This window comes from Dendronephthya gigantea, unplaced genomic scaffold (genome assembly GCF_004324835.1).
Source record: "Dendronephthya gigantea isolate DGI-Jeju-01 unplaced genomic scaffold, DenGig_1.0 000107F, whole genome shotgun sequence".
NCBI classification, from domain to species: domain Eukaryota; kingdom Metazoa; phylum Cnidaria; class Anthozoa; order Malacalcyonacea; family Nephtheidae; genus Dendronephthya; species Dendronephthya gigantea.
This window is the reverse complement of record NW_021163117.1, coordinates 6913-18070: the sequence shown is the minus strand read 5'-3', so window position 1 is coordinate 18070 and position 11158 is coordinate 6913. Positions and strand designations below refer to the sequence as shown.

Sequence of the window (11158 nt, the reverse complement as noted above, 5' to 3'; positions counted from 1 at the left end):
GCACAAATATAGTGTAAGTGCTGGTGTGCTATCGTACTGATGTGAGCCTTAGGATCCGTTAGAACGTTAAATGTATTTTAGCGAAACTTACCAATGGCATTCGTCTTGCAAAGCTCATCAACCCGGATTTGAAAAATATGTTAATTATCGTTTAATGATGAAGAAGAGAGGAGATGCATGATTAAATTTGCGGGCCTGATATTTCTACAACTGAGGAGCCTTGTCCCAGAGTTAGTCAGCGAAACTTGTTAAAATCTTGAAAATCTAAACCTAGACACACCTGGTGAGGTGGGTTAAATTTAGCCCATGGGTTAGCACGCTAAACCGTTTTGAACAACGCAATGAATTATAACCCCACGGGATAAAATTTATCTCTAGCTTATGCCATTTTAGCCTGCCTTTGAACAACCAGCCCGGCTGTGATGGTCAAAAGAGGTTTAAAAGAGGTTTTGGTCATAAAACTATTCTCAGCACATAACTGAGTGTGGAAAGGTGTATAAAGTAGCATCCTGTGCATTTTTGTTAAAATATTTTGTGACTAATTATTTCACCATTGCTTCAGGAGAATGTCATAATTCCGTTACCCTTGTAAGTTATCTAAAGCTTTAGTTACGAGAAGCTTTAGTTAGCTTTCCAAGTCCGCGTTACGCCGTGTTTGAAGAATTATCTCGTGTAGTTTGTGTTGCGGACCCATTTGAAGTTAACTGATGTTGTGTTGCGGACCCAAAGTTAACTGAATGACATTGTGAGGACTTCGGTTTCAATATTAACATCTGTTTCAGTAGTACGGATATAAAAACCGATTTAATTTCGTAGCTAGATCCCAAGAGAAATGAGCAGAATCCGTGATTTTTGTATTCTCTAGCTCACAGTCATATATATAAGTAGGTGATGACTTTTAAACCTTTATTTATTTTACGCTGACACATAAATTGGAAAGGGATGGCTGATCGGGAAAGCAAAAAAGATGCAAATCTAAATATTACAAATAGAATTTAGAGAACCTAAAGGAAAATGTGTCTAAATCACCAACGGATTATTGTGTCGAAACTGCTTCCCGCCACTTCTTGATATTTCCCTTCAAAGGCAACAAAACAAAACCCAGCAAATAAAATTAACAATGCGTTTATCGAGCCCCAAGAAACTTATATACCCTGTTCCAATATGTTCCAATATAAAAGACTTGATGCCATAAATGTCGACCAGCCTGTAATCTCCCTTCATGTTGTAGAAAAACAACTAATATAAGGAATGTTAATCAACTCATCACTTAATGTGAAAAGCCTTCCGAGGTATGGAAAAGTGAAAATTTCAAAGCTATACCTATAAAAACCAAACTTTGGAAGACATTAACAAAGACCTAAGAACTATATCATTGACACCCCACCGTTAGCAAAATTTCCGAGGAGTATGTGGTCAGAGAACATATAAAGCCCGCTATTCTCAACCGAATTAGACAAGACCTGTACCGTTGTATCCCTGATTCCTCTACCACTCACGCTCTTATAAATCTTGTTCACAGCTGGACTAAAGCCACCGACGACAATTAAGCTAGAGTACGAGTCCCCTTTTCCCGGATTTCAGGAAAGCTTTGACTTAATAGACCGTAATATCTTAGTATAATTTTTGAGCAATAGACAACAAAGCGTTAATGTAGCCAACAATTGTTTCTCGGAATGGAAATCGGTACCAGCAGATGTTTTGTCCCAAAGGGTCCCTGATTTTTTATAGTTATGATCGCGGACTGCAAGATTAAGTCATCAAAAAAAGTGTCAAATATGTAAACGATACTACTAGTTATAAGATTATGCAAAAGAGCTGTTATAGTAGATGAAGTAGAAGAATGGTCACAAAGTAACAAATTCGAACTAAATGTTAAAAAATGCAAAGAAATAACTATTTCCTTTTCAAAAACCCCTTTTATGGACTTGCATATAAAAACAAACCCCATTGAATTAGTCACTTCTCTCAAGCTCCTAGGAGTGACATTACAACAAGACTTGAAATGGAATACCCATATCGAAAACACTATTAAGAAAGCGTCCGAGAGATTTACTTTTTATCACATTTGAAGCGTGCAAAAAGTGTCTTCGAATGACCCGATCAGGTTTTATACAGCTTTTTGAAGAAAGGGAACACATATGCAATACTCTCTTTGAGAAAGTGATAAGAAATGAATTATTAAATATCTATTGAGAGTTTTCAATATCGTAGCTAGAGATTTGCCAGGCGGAAAACGGATTCTTATTATAAATATGAGAGCCCAACATATAACATTTAAGAAAGCCATCAAAACAATTTAAAGTTTAAAAGTAAATATATTTGTAACGTTTCGTCTTTAACCTAAGACATCTTCAGACAAGTGATATAAAATTACATGAGATTTTTACCAGAGTATCGGAACACTTCGGAATTTCCCCTATAACTGGAAAACCGTCATCTAGTCCAGTTTTGTCCAGCATCTTCTCCACATAACCACTGCAGGGCACACTGCCGACGTTGATGATTTTAAAATTCTTTCTTCATGTTCTGACAAACATGAACTCATGATGCATGAAAGCCTCCTCATCTCCAAACTCAAACCCTCACTTAACATTCAGGGCAGTTCAATCCCACTTAATCTTCTGTAACTTGTTTTGATAGTTTTTGTATTGTGTTTATATCCCTTCGTCTGTGCGGTTTTGTCATGTACTATCCTATACCTTCCTATATCTGTCATTAATTTACATATGTAAATAGATTTTATATATTCAAATCTCATGTAATTTTATATCACTTGTCTGAAGATGTCTTAGGTTAAACGCGAAACGTTAAAAATATATTTACTTTTAAACTTTAAATTGTTTTGATGGCTTTCTTAAATGTTATATGTTGGGCTCTCATATTTAAAAAATAAGAACCTATTGAGAGGTTTAGACTTGATCTACGTTCTGTTTACAACGGCAAAACGTCGTTTATTTCGTCCTATGTAGAACGTCTGCATTTCAGGACCCAGTGAGCTCTACCTCGAATTTAGGCTCTATAGAATTGTCCGTAAACGTAAAAACAATGTTTTCAACGTCTTATATCTCTCATTAAATTAGTATAGTTGGTAATATAGAACAACGATTTACATAACATTAATCTAGAGGAGTATTCCAACCACGTCGTCGTCGTGTTGCCCTCCTTGGTCAGAGTGAACTCGAGTGGAACACCAAATCTGCAAACAAACTCGTTGACCAGAGCTTCCTGAAATAACCCATAGTGACTAACAGGTATCGACCCCCTTATCAGAGAGAACGAATGGGCCTGTCACATCGATCAATTGAAATCCTTCCCATAGGGCTACCGACAAGATATCTCCCCAGACGTGTTTTTTTGTCGCAAACTTCGTCCTTTTTTTTCATGCGCAAAGAGCACAACGCGCACAAAACATTTTCACATCTGATTGACTATACGGCGAATAGAATCTTTTTTTTACCTGTTCCAGTGTCTTCGCCACCCGAAGTGTCACGCCACAGGATAATTATGCAGTTGCGTTAGAATCTCTTCGCGCAGACACTTAGTTGCAATGGTACAATTAGTTGCAATCTCAATTTCTTCACCGTTCTGTGGGCTCCCGTTTCCTATTCAGAACGTCCAACTTCACAATTAGTCTGTCCCACTGCGCCCAACAAATTTTGGTGACTTCACAACGACTTGTCTCCCTGACTGTGCATCTGGTAATGATTTTTATGAGCTTGTTAATAATATAGATCATGATCTTCAAAATGTCCGTAAATGCATGGATGTTACAAAATAAGCTCCAAAGTCATCCAAAAAAAGACAAAAAATATGTTTATCGGATCATCTGTTAATATTACGAATGAAATTGTTCAGACCCCAAATTTTAATGTATTTAACATCGCTTGTGTCCCGATTGAATCCAACGAACTCAAAGTTAGCACTCTCTCCACTCCAAAAATATGTTTTTATCTAAACTTCAATTATGGTTGTTAGCTTTAGAACTTTGTGTAGAGGAAACTACAACGCGTTCCAAACTATTTTCAACAATTCCAAACTACCAAATTCACAAAAAATATTCTTGATTTTGCAGAATTTGACTAATTTTTCTGCACAGTTTAACCCAAAATATTTAATAGGTATAATTTTCCTTTAATTTCAGAAGAAAAAGTGGTTTTTGAGGTAAATTTGAAAAAATATTTTCTTGCAATTTTGCAGAATGGAAAATTTACTGTTTAATTTAGTAGTAGTTTAGTAGATTTTTGCAAACTGTATATATTTCCAACTTGAAATCAATGAATATATGAAAATTTAGAGAAAAGATTAATTTTCCCTTTTCAAAGCTTATATTTTCTTCAAAATGTGAAAACTATGTTTAAAAAGAACAGGAAAAATAAAATGGTTAAATTAATACCAAAAACAACTCTGAATTTCAGACACCCATTTTACTCGCAGAGGTGCAATTATAAAAAAAATGGCAAAATGATTACAAAATGGGACTCCGAATTTCGGACACCCATTTTGTTTGCAGTAAAGTAAATAATCATGGCAAAATGATTACAAAAAGGGACTCCGAATTTCAGACACCCAATTTGCTAATGCAATGGGACATTAATAACAAAATGGCAGAATGGTTACCAAAATGGACTCCGAATTTCGGACACCCATTTTGTTCGCAATAAACCAAATAATTATGAAAAAATGGCAAAATGATTACAAAAAGGACTCCGAATTTCAGACACCCAATTTAATTTCTAATGCAATGGGACATTCATAACAAAATGGCAGAATGGTTACCAAAATGGACTCTGAATTTCGGACACCTATTTTGTTTGTAAGAAAGTAAATAATTATGAAAAATGGCAAAATGATTACAAAAAGGGACTCCGAATTTCAGACACCCAATTTGCTAATGCAATGGGACATTTATTACAAAATGGCAGAATGGTTACCAAAATGGACTCCGAATTTCGGACACCCATTTTGTTCACAATAATGTAAATAATTATGAAAAAATGGCAAAATGATGACAAAAAAGGACTCCGAATTTCAGACACCCATTTTGCTTACAATAGGGCAATTGTACGAAAAGGGCACAATGGTTGCCAAAATGGACTCCGAATTTTGGACACCCATTTTGTTTGCAACAAAGTAAATAATTATAACAAAAAGGCAAAATGATTAATACAAAAGGGAACCCAAAATTTCAGTCATTTACATCTTCTTCCAAATGGAATCATACAGTAATAGGAAATTCATTAGTAATAGGAGAGTCAACAAATCTTAAACAACTATTTTATATTGGAATAATTATTAAAAAAAGATTACCCAAAAACCTCAACAATTTGCAGAAGTGTGTGTCCACAAAGCAGTGCTATAGTAAATTGCTATATATTCATTGTATTGACAAATTCAGTAGTGCACAATATATTAAAACTTACATCACATGCATTCAGTACACCACTTGCTCTTTTGCTGCACAGTCCACGCACATAAAGAATAAAATTTCTACTTACCTAAACTACAATACACTGATATTACACGATAAACACACAACAGACCAGGTCTGATTGAAACAAATTTATAGTAAAAATTTCAACTAAAAATATATTACTAAATATATCCACTTCAGTTCATCAGATCTAATATATTTAGATCAGATCTAATATATTCAGAGATCCAGGCCACAATATAAATACGTTTGAATTTTGTTTTGTGTATTTTAAAAACATGTATGGCGAAGAAGGCGAACTTTTTTATACATAAAGTTTTTTTAAAATATTACTGAATGTTTCCGTGGTTTCGCCAAGTAGAATTCTTAGAAGGTTGTCCAATACTGAAATTATCAAGATCTGATATGACTGATATGTAAATCAGTGCAGCCATATGCATCCAATACCGGTAAGTGAGCACGAATCTTCTGCATTATAAAAAACATTTATTGATTTATAAGATTCTAGGGCAGCCCAAAAGCGTGTTGATGACAATAAATAAACAGAGTAAATACTGTATACGCAAGTGTTGCAACACGATTTTTTAGCTGCTATATTTTGTTTAGGTTATAAATTGAGTCATGGCAATTTCTAATGCTTACTGATAGATATACAGTAACAATAGTACTTATGCATTAGGCAGGGCCATAGCTAGAAGCTTAATTGGGGGGGGGGGTGCATATTCATATATTCGTCTTATGCCCGAATGATTTTTTTTTATGCTATTCTTCCTATGGATATAAACATGAGTATATGAATATACACCCCCAAATTAAGCGGTCTAGCTACAGCACTGGCATTAGGACATCAAATGCTTCCAAATACCAGAATTTCCTGCAAGAATTATCATAACACATATTGCAATTCTCTCAGGGAATGCTGCTCTTAGTGTCACACAGAAATAATTGACATCGTAAAAAATAATCAAACCATCCAACCACTTCTTTATGTCATAAATGCATGATAAACACTCAGATTCTGGGTATAACTTGTTACAGCATTCTTCAAATGCTTTTCTTATATCTAAAAAAAGAAAAAGAAAATATTCAGAAAAAAACAATTAATGGCTTGTTAATATTTATCTGTTGGCTGATTGCTTCATTTATTGGTGCAAAAAATCAATACATGCACTGTAAGCTGATGACTCACAAACAAAAAGCAAGCACATGCAGAAGCCTGAATTCACTAGTTTTTTATTTTAACCGTGATAACATTCACTAAATTTCAGATACTATGACAAAAAGTTGAACTTTGAAACAATGCTCAAAAACAATGATCTTAAATTACCCAAATATAAAGGAATTTTTTACATTGTAAAGGGCAATCTTGGTAATCAATCAATTTTGGTAATCAGCTTATCTCTATTATTTTGTTACACTGTATGTCAGCAGAATAGAACAAAATGTAATTGTATGGTAATTGTTTGTGTATACCCTAGAATTTACTATGTCAGATGATTTTTATAAGTACTTGTCTGTTAAGACTTGTCTGTTAAGACTTACCTTTACTGTATAACATCAAAAAATTTAAGATGCTTTGAAAAACAGCCAAATAATGCATCAATGTCTTCATGTGTATGGCCAACTGGTAGAAAGTTACCCTTTATCTGAAAAATTAAAGGTTACATGCACTAATGCCAATATTACTTTAATTTGTATATATACTATATGAAACATAATTGCGATTCCCGTTGTGGAAAATTACCCTCTTTGAAAAACTTGTACATTATTAGTACAAGTACAAAAAAGCACACATGATTAATTTGATCATTATTAGTCAAGCTATTTTCTAAGCAGTATTTACCGGGCTTATATAGTCTTAGGTCTGCGTACGGCCATTTTCAATTAACGACTTTAACGTTAACTTCACCCGCGCGGGCAAAGCGTTAAGGCTTCGCGCACTTCAAGATATCATTAGATATGTAGTTTGTTCCCCAGCGTAAAAGCAGTGCGTAGAACATAACATGTAAGCTAGACAACGAATTTTAAACTTTACTCTTACAAAACGATAATTATACTTGCTACATTAGTGCGAAGATTACGAGGATTTTAAAAATTTTATAAAGAAAGTAAAGTTTAGTCCAGTGATTACTATATAATATGCCAGGTGCGCATTACGGTATATGGCGGCGTCACAACATGGAACATTCTCCTACGTTTAACAGGCGATTGGGCTAAAATGTATAATCATTGACATTGTTGATTAAACGCCGCAAATTTATTATAGACTTAGAAGCAGGCTATATAGCTGAAAGTTTAAGGATGTTTCTCATATCTTATTGTTTTCTTGTTTGTATACGCGCGCGCGACGCTAGTTAAAACTTGGAAGCGCATGTAAGGCCGACGGGCGACAAATTGTATGCATATATGTATAACGAGTTAAACGATGTAATAAATAGTATAACAATGAATACATGAATGCAAATAACTTAAAATGTTACAGCGCGTCTAAAATATACAAAATTTAAATTACTATCAAACTTATGGATCGGTGAAAATCGCATCGCGTTATTGAATAGCGTCCGGTGTGTATGGATATGGCGAATTTTTTGCGACTAGCAGAAAATGCAGAACAAAATAATTATTACAACGTTTGTCGATATACAGGTGAATATATATTTCTAATCTTAATTTTATATTTAGACATGTAGAAATGTAACATATCTACCGTTTAGCGGACTTAGTGTGATTTCGTTGTCACTGCTGCTAAATCCAATTCCAACAGGCGAAGAGTACAGGCTAGGTAGCTGTGAGTGAACATGCAGGAGTCGTAAAATCCCCAGGAAAGCTCGTCACTAAATATCATCATAAAAATTGTGTAGATATAGACTATAGTTCATATACTATATTCAATTATACGGATTGCTTATTTGTGATCTCTTACCACTTTGCGGACTCCTCGTGTTCTCATGGTCACTGCTGAAGCCAATACCGATAGGCGAACTGGCTTCTATTTCTCTCTCTCAAGAGTGGACGGCGACGCCGAGGATGAAAATCCAAACCCACAAGGCGACGACATAACTACAATTATGCGTTTTAGCCTTTTACCGCTTTCTTCAAAATATTTCAGACAAGCTTATAGTTACGAAGTTAGAAGACAGCCGGTTTTCACTAAGATCAGCTTACACCCTTCTAAGTTTTCAAACGTTTTCCGTTATTATGATTTTTGTCGCTAATTAGTATAAACGTTTTTGATTGGTTGAGTTTTGAACCTTTTAACAATGAAAAATTCCTCAGTTAGCTACGGTTTTGTGTTCTCGAACGCTGATTCGTTGAGCCGCGAAGACGCTATCACCTTGTATGACGACGCTAACACCTTGTTTGACGCTATCATTTTGTTTGACGCTATAAAACCTTGCCAAAATATACTCTATTCCCTCTGGCAAATACACCAGCAGTTTTGTTCAGCAAGGTTTATTCAGCAGTCAACAAACAGTATTTAAAAAATGCCTTCTTTCAAATGGTCAATTCGAGTAAATGAGGACAAAGCGTACGTGTTTGTCAACGGTATTTGGCATTCCAAAATAATGTAGAGTATTCGCATGTTCTGCGCGCTGAAGTGGGAAAAGTTAAGAATCGCGTAGCTGTAAAGGTATGATTTTTAATTTTTTGAGTTTCTTACTGTGATTAATATAAAGATAATATCATGTATTAAAGGGTAATATATTTGGTATTATATACTCGGTAGTATTGGTCTCTACCTGCTGAAATGATATGCTGCGTGCACCAGCGACCTTTCGAGTCCTAGTTTTATATGTTTGTTGTAAGGAATTGATAACCATATTGGCACCAGTTGTATAAAAATACAGTAAAGCGATTTTTAAAATACTGTTCCCCCACTCACTATAGTCCAGCGCCTAATCGCGCTTTATGGCGTGTCATGCCTTGAAGCGCAATATCTGATATAGTTGAACTACAAGTAAAATCTCCTAGCGAGGTTCACTTAGCCCTCGCTTAGCGTTCACAAGTCATATACTAAAACGCACGCCGTGACATGTTGGTTGAAATTCAATTTTCATTATGAAGTATACACTCATCAATTAATATGCCTAAAGCCAAGGTTTAGCAATAATGGACTGTTATAGCTTATAAAACTACATATTGAGCAGTCTGACTGAAATATATAGTTTATAATTTTACAATGTTTACCAGATTTCTATCTTCAGGTTACATAGTATAAATGATAGAATTCTGACAGTATATGATAATGCTCGTGCGAGCTTTCCTAAATCAAGGAATGGCGCCTCGGCCCTCAAAAACCACCTATTTTACGACGGGGCGATAATATTATAATTCGAGTTTGAGACTATAAGTGCATGCCTTTAATTGAATCAGGGTGTATATAAGATAGGGCCATAGATTAAAAAATGAATGATAGGGCGGTGAAACGGCCATTTGGGCCCTGCGAACCCTGCGGGTCCTGCGAAGTAATTATTCATTTCTACATTTAAGCCCAACAATAACACAAATAGCCTATATATAGTCAATAGTCAATCATCTTGTCAGATAGGACATAGTCAATCATCTAGTCAGATAGTCAGATGGCTAGTCGAAGTATAAACTTTCTGAGTGGTGAAGGTCATTCTGTTCCTAGTGATTCATTCAACTACCTCAGCGCTTTGAACTTTATTTAGACAATTTCTTTTTTCTTATTTAAATGTTAATTAGGCTTTTCTTCAAGTTGACAAAAATTTCGAGAAACTTTCTTGTTAATGCAAAATTGAAACCTTTTCAATATGGGAGCTAAAAGGATGAGGTTGATTAGTTGTGTCCCACTATGAAACTTCACACTATCATTGGATCACTAGCTTTCTTCCTTCAGTTTATTCACCTATTCGCGCAGTATATTTTAAAGTAGTTTCCCGTAAAAAACATAATTAAATATTATGCAGTATAACATTCCAACTAAATTGATCTATTTTTATGACTGTTTCAGTTGCTGTTGCTGCTGCAGCTATGAAGGAAGGAAGGAATGTTTTATGTTTAACACCCAATGAAGAGGAAGCAAGGAACGTATTGCGCAAAATTTGTGTCAATTGCAAATGACAATGCATGTGTAATTCGTTGTTTTATAAATGTTTTTATAAAACTAATTAAATAATTCTATATATATGATTCTTTGCATTTGACTTTAGTATTTTGGTTGTGATGTGAAGGTCTGCAGGTAAACTAAATTTTGGCAGACTCAAGTTGCTTTAGGTTCTAGAATTCAGCTACCCAATTTCTCACTGGTCGGTTTCGCTGCATGCATTGTCGGTTTATAAATAAGATTTTGACAGAATCAAGCCGTTTTAGGTGTCTGTTGTTGAAATCCATAAAACGTTGATCACGGACTAAAATTTGGCTCTAAAATCTCATCTCTGCTTAGATGCATTTGATTTATGAATTATGCACATATGATTTAAACAAACAGTCAAACCAATATTTTTCTGAAATTGGGCTACACTCTGAAAAAGTGCTTTTTATTTCAGTACACGATCGGTGACAGTACAAACTGAAATTCAGCCTTTAATCTCGGTTCATTTAATTGTTTATATCATATTTGTGACAAACTCACGCCGTTTATGGCGTCTGAAATTTAGCTTCTCAGTTTATCGCTTGTCGGTTAACATAAGATTTTGAATTTTTCGCAGGCTGAAACCATTTTAGGTGTCTGAAATTCAGATACCTTATTCATCTCAGGTC

The 11158-nt window shown here is 34.8% G+C and overlaps 1 long non-coding RNA gene across 1 annotated transcript; it reads right to left on the bottom strand.

Moving 5' to 3' along the window:
* Window positions 1–7005: 7005 nt before the first annotated feature.
* LOC114534809 lies at window positions 7006–8700 on the bottom strand. The gene is made up of 3 exons (XR_003688166.1): window positions 8358–8700; window positions 8142–8268; window positions 7006–7080 (listed from the first exon to the last, which is right to left on the bottom strand). It is a non-coding gene; the product is annotated as an uncharacterized LOC114534809 (long non-coding RNA).
* Between the last annotated feature and the right edge of the window lie 2458 nt (window positions 8701–11158).